The sequence below is a fragment of the Tympanuchus pallidicinctus genome, unplaced genomic scaffold, assembly GCF_026119805.1.
Source record: "Tympanuchus pallidicinctus isolate F22 unplaced genomic scaffold, pur_lepc_1.0 scaffold3, whole genome shotgun sequence".
Taxonomy (NCBI): Eukaryota; Metazoa; Chordata; class Aves; order Galliformes; family Phasianidae; genus Tympanuchus; species Tympanuchus pallidicinctus.
The window spans coordinates 95,300,159-95,306,074 of record NW_026294747.1 but is presented as its reverse complement, the minus strand read 5'-3'; positions in this window follow the sequence as shown (position 1 = coordinate 95,306,074).

The window sequence follows — 5,916 nt, the reverse complement described above, 5'->3', positions numbered from 1 at the left end:
GCGCCTGTCAGAGCCGCGACCGCCCGTGCCCGCGCGGCGCCCTCCCCTTTACAACAAAAGCGAGCGGCGGCCGCGCACAGTGCGGCACCGCCGGTCCCGCCCCGCCCCGCCCCCGGCAGGCCCCGCCCCGGCCCCGCCCCGCCCGCCCCCCTCACCCAGTGACACACTTTCCGCGCGGCGCGGGGCGGTGGCGCTCACGTGCGGCGGGCGCGTGCGGGTGGCGGGAGGGGGACCGCGGGCCGCCGGGGTGACGCGGGGACGGGCGGCGGCGGGGGGGACGCCCGCCCGGACGGGACGGCGGCCCGGACCGAGCCGCCGCTGCGCGGCCGGGGCCGAATCTCGGCGGTGTTCCCCGCCGCTCCTTCCTGAGGCCCGGGGGGTGCTTGGCCCGCGCGGAGCCGCCCCTTTCTGCCCGTGGGGGGAGGCCATCCTGGCTCCGGAGCGTAGCCCGGGCACCGGGAGCTCGTTATAGGGCGGCTGGGTGGAGGCGGCCTGGTGCACCCGCCGTGGTGCTCCTCTGAGCCCCGAACTTTGCAGAGTTGACGCGAAGAGTGCCGAGGGCAGCATCCTTTCCAGCCTCAGCACCGCCGGCGTTCTCTGCTTCCTTCTGTCACCTCAGAGCCATCCAGCCTCCTCCCGCCTTGCTGGCTGACACGTTTACAGGTCTGCAGTAGCTCCCAGCACTCTTCCCTGCTAACTTCCAGCCTATGGTGGTCTATTTATAGGGAGCGATGTTTTGCCCCATACAAAGCACTCTTCCTTTGTTCCCTGAGGTCCTGCAGCATAGTCCTGTCTGTCCTGAGCTCCTTGTGCTCCACAGTTGTGGGTGGAACCAGTACATACGATCATAGAACCATGGAATCACTGAGATTGGAAAGGTCTCTAAAGCCATCTATCTAGTCCAATCATTGACCCATCCTCACTGTGCCTCATGACCATGTCGCTCAGTGCCATGGCTACACAGTTCTTGAGCACCTCCAGGGATGGTGACCTGTTCCAATGCATCACCACTCTGAGAAGAATTTTTCCCAATATCCAACCTGAACCTCCCCTGGTGCCACTTGAGGCCATTCCCTCTCATCCTATCGCTGTTACCTGGGAGAAGAGGCCAACCCCACCTCGCTACAGCCTCCTTTCAGGCAGCTGTAGACAGTGATCAGATCTCCCTTGAGCCTCCTCTTCTCTAGACTGAACAATCCCAGTTCCCTCAGCCGCTCCCCATAAGCCTTGTGCTCCAGTCCCCTCACAGCTTTATTGCCCTTCTCTGGACACACTCCAGGGCCTCAGAATGTTTCTTGTAAGTTGAAGGGCACAAAACTGGGTACAGCACTCAAGATGCATGCAGGCAGGATGCTTCCCCTGGCTGAGGCACCATCCCTGCATCTACAGCTACTTTAAAGCAAAGATTTCCTTGCTGTATTCAGTTAGCAGCTTAAGTGCTGCTCACTGATAGCTGCTGTGATGACAGCTACAGCCCCGACTTCTTTCCCACATTAGCGATATAAATAACTTGCCTAATGATTCCCAGCCTCTGGAAGCCAGTGGAAATTTTCCTATTGATTGTTCAGCCCTACACAGCGCTTCCTGACCCCTTGCCCTACTTATTTCCCACTTCCATTCCACATGTGCATCTCACTGTTCAGCTGGTTGCACTTTTTCTCTTCTCTCTTGAAGCAAAACCCCAACAAGGAGGTCCCAAGGGTCTTCAGCTTATCACTGCATCCCTGCACAGGCTGAATATGTGCAGAATGCCTTGGGAAGAAGCAAAAGCTAAATATAGAGCAGTTAGAGCCTACCCATTAAGGGCATGCCTGTATGGCACGAGTGCAATCAGCTCGGGTACCGGGAGCAGGGTAGTCATGGAGCTAAGTATAACCGAGAGAGAGGAACTGGCTCACGGCTTGTTCACCCGCTCACACATCCTGTCCCTGTGTGCCAAGTATCAGAGGCTTGGAGGAGGATATAAAAGCTCATAATAGCTGCCTAAATGCTAATTTGCCCATAGGACAACTTTCTTCCTGATTCAGCTTCTTAGCAGCTGGGTTATGGCCTGAAGCACCCAACACTTAGCTTTTCTGTTTGACCAAGTGTTTTTGCAGGTATGCTTCTTATTCACAGAAATGGATAATACAAGGAGCTTCTAGGCTGGTTACAACTGTGGGAAACAGATTTTAATGGAAGGTGAGGGCTTGGACATTTATTCCGAAAAGACCAAATGTTACAGGATCCTTTCCCGTGCAACCTACTCCAGGCCTCCTGCCTTAGCAGGGAGTTGGACTAGATGACCTGCAGAAGTCCCTTCCTGTGATTCTGTGATCTTGCATTAATGAAGCCTGTGATATATTGTTATAATATCACTGTTTACCTTTTCCTTCTGTGCTATAAATTGCCTAATCTGCTGGTGCACCATCTGCTTAACCAGAGGGGAAATCACCAGCTAATGAAATGAAGATGGGAGTATTTATTGCTTGATTGGGCCAATCACAATTTTTGGAAGGCAAGCAGAGTGGATTGTGCTAAGGATGCACAAAAAGCCGCCCCTTGCTCTCACTGAAGCTCCAAGATTTAGAGTCACAGTGACCAGCCTTTTTGTTACAAGGACCATTGCTCCAGAGGCAGAGCACTGCCTTTTTACACCCAGACAAAACAATGACATCTCCCCTGGGAATAAAGCAAAGCATGTTCTGGCCCAGAGAATTATTACACAAAAATACCCAAGGCATAGTTTGTGACTTAAAGGCCAGGACAGCTTCATATTTTTTGCAGCTCTATGTAGCACAGTGTTTCCCTGAGCCCAGCCTCAGCTTGGAGGTTAGAAGGTGCTGTAAGGCTGCAAGGTGCTGAGTTGCATCAGGAGGGGCAGCATGAAAGACCTGGTCAGACCTTGCATCCTCCTGGATTAGGCCCAGCTGATGAAATTTTGTTTCCAAAGTGCTGTCTCCTCTGTCCTGCTAGGCTCTGAAGAGTTAAAGTTATTAACGGGCTTCAGAATAAAATGCACTCGGAATAAATATGCTTTAGGATAAACCTATTAAATGGATAAAAATGCCATTACCAGTGGTGAAATACGATTGTGCGACCTTTTAAATAAATAAGCCTGCTATGCACCAAATTATGTCAGATAATAAGCTTTCTACATGATAAAGTCATGCAGTGGTTCTCACTCTTCAGGCTTTCAATGAAATACTGCTAGCCTTAAAGGGCTTCTGAAATGTTACACTAAGGAAAATTGCTTCCAGCTATAAAACTTAATCATTAAAACAAATGTAGTTTTCCATAAAACCCTGTGCAAAGCATACATAGTGAGAGTGAAACCTGTACTAGAAACAAACCGTAGGTATCCAAACTGTTTTGCAATACACAACCCTTCTTAATATAACTTCGGATTCTAGGTAAATAGAATCTAGGTTAAGATTCTGGAATAACTTGATTGAAAGGAAAAGAGTTATAATCCTACAGCGCCAGTGTCAGATCAAAATGATGTTCTCAGGGTCTTGGAAATGTGCTTGTGGGATATCTCTTGATGCAAATGTTGTTGTGGATGCAAGTTAATGCACTTTGTTGATGCTGGTGCTTGAACAGTGGTGGCAATGCTGACCTCCCTGGCTGTCCTACACCCTGTCTGTGCTGTGCCTCACAGATTACCCAGATCACTCCTGATGCAGGGGTGTTCCTCCAAAGGGACATCCATATCTGATGGTATAGCAACAGAGCTGGATGTGATCAGCCTTGTGAATAAAGTCCGAAAGGCAGTTAGTCAGAATGAGCTGCTAGCTTCACATGTGGCTCTCTAGAGCCACAGTAAGAGCTTTCTGGTCTAAACCATTACAAATTAGAACAAATGAAGAAAATTCTCTCATTCATTCTAGTGATGACAGATGAACTGACAAAATCTCCTGGCTTTAGTCAAATATTCATGGTTACTTCCTCAATCGTTGCATGAACATCAGCGATCACTTGTAATTCCCAGCTAAGTCTAGAAGACAACTCCAAGGACCAAAAACATTTGGAATTGCCCTCCACAGTCACTTATTCATTCCAAAGGCAATGTTAAATAACACATCAGACATGAACAGCAGGAAGTATTCCTGTTTCTTCGTATTGATTTTTTTCCTGAGCTGGGAGAATGCTAAAAGTTTTTGTTCAACCCATGGAGAAACACTGATAATTTTCACCTACGCCCTACCCAGTATGAGTTTCAGGGAGCACCGAAAAAAACATGGCAAAATTCAAACAAATGAAAGAAGCCAGCTATGGCTCCAAAAACACCCAGAAACTCTTTGGACCTTAGCCGTTTTAACTGCAGAAGAAACAGGTACGTTCTCCACTAGCGCTTTGGCTGGATAGAGCTATGTGAGCAAGACTGTCTTGAAGGACTGCATGGCATCATGAGGCTAGCAGGGAATTTTGTCTGCCCTTCCTAAACAACTGCAGTATAATGTCCAGAAACAACTGATAAGACTGCTCCTGGCAGGGGCTCAGCTGCATCCCAAAATGCCTCCAGACATTTGCCATTGTGTTTTATTGCAGCTCCTCAAAAACGGTCAATTGTAAGCATAAATCTTGCAGAGCAGGCATGGTGGAGGAGGACAGCTGCTCGTTATATAATCCTGCCAAATCCTTGATGCAGCAGTTCTCAGCCAGCGATCGTCTTGCTCTGAGTCATCTGGAAAGTCTCTCGCTCAGTGAGCTTCCAGGAGCAGACCATCAAAACATGCTGTGTTTCCATTTCCCATTTCAAATTACAGCAGACACGTATGACTCAGGGAAGTCATTTGCTCCTCATCCACCTTCAGATGCTATCCCGCGCCCGGATGCAGCCTGCCTCGTGCTGAGCTGGACACTGGTGGAGCTGCTGATGGCGCTGGGCTCACGGCTCTCGTGGTGCCATTCTCATGTAGGGCCTGGTGCAGCTACTGAGAAGGACAACACAAAACCCAAGGACAAGGAACAGGAGTTCCTCCCTGCTCGTCAGAGAGCCTGAGATGGCTCACACAGAGCCAGACCTGCTCTATACTGATATACCTATCGCTGGCTCCTGTCAGAACGACACCATGCTGTTACTCGGCCACTGGAGTGACCTGCTTGGTGGAGGCTGGGCACCACTGAGCACTGCATCCCCCATGCCGCATGTCACCAGTGTGAGAGGCTTCATTAACTCATGCCTCTTTCTCTCCTTTGAGGCAATGCCAGGTGGTTATCTGAGCCTGGTTGACAGCTCTCAGCAGGATGCAGATCACTGGCTCTGCCTTTGGGTGAGGAGATTCCCTGTTTTGAAGCTGGCCAGCTCGAGCTGCTTCTGCCCAGCCTCTCCTCCTTGCTGGGCTCTGTGCCGTCATCAAAGCTTGGGCACACAAAGCTGAGGAGCTTATTTTTCACAAAACCAACTGATTGCAGCTTTGGCAATCTCGCTCATCCTGAACATCACCACCAAAATAATCCCAAAGAACTGACTCAGCAGCTGTGATAAAACCAGGAGGAACGAGGCTGGTCAGGTTAGGCTGGCTTCTAGGTGCTGGGAGCTAGTCCAGGGAGGGATACCTCTTCAAGGGGCAAGGAGAGGAAAGATGGAAAGTAACACCTTTCCTGGTACTCCTTGCCTCTGTGCACAACACAACTTCTTCAGCCTTTCCTATTGTCACAGAGTTCCTACAGAAGAGCCGTACCAGTCAATATTCAAACTGTAGTACAGTAAATATGACTTCAGGATGATCTGCAAAATTTGCAAAACACATCAATTCTCAGTGCTCATTGCGATCTGGACGAAGTCCCACTTCTGCAGCTCATTTCTGCATGGTCACAATTTCACTAAAGTCATTACTCAGTCTCTTATTTCCTTATTTTCATATGATTTTATTTAAAATTAGTGAAGAGCATTGCCAGGATGGCACCTACTATGAAGGTACCTACTATGAG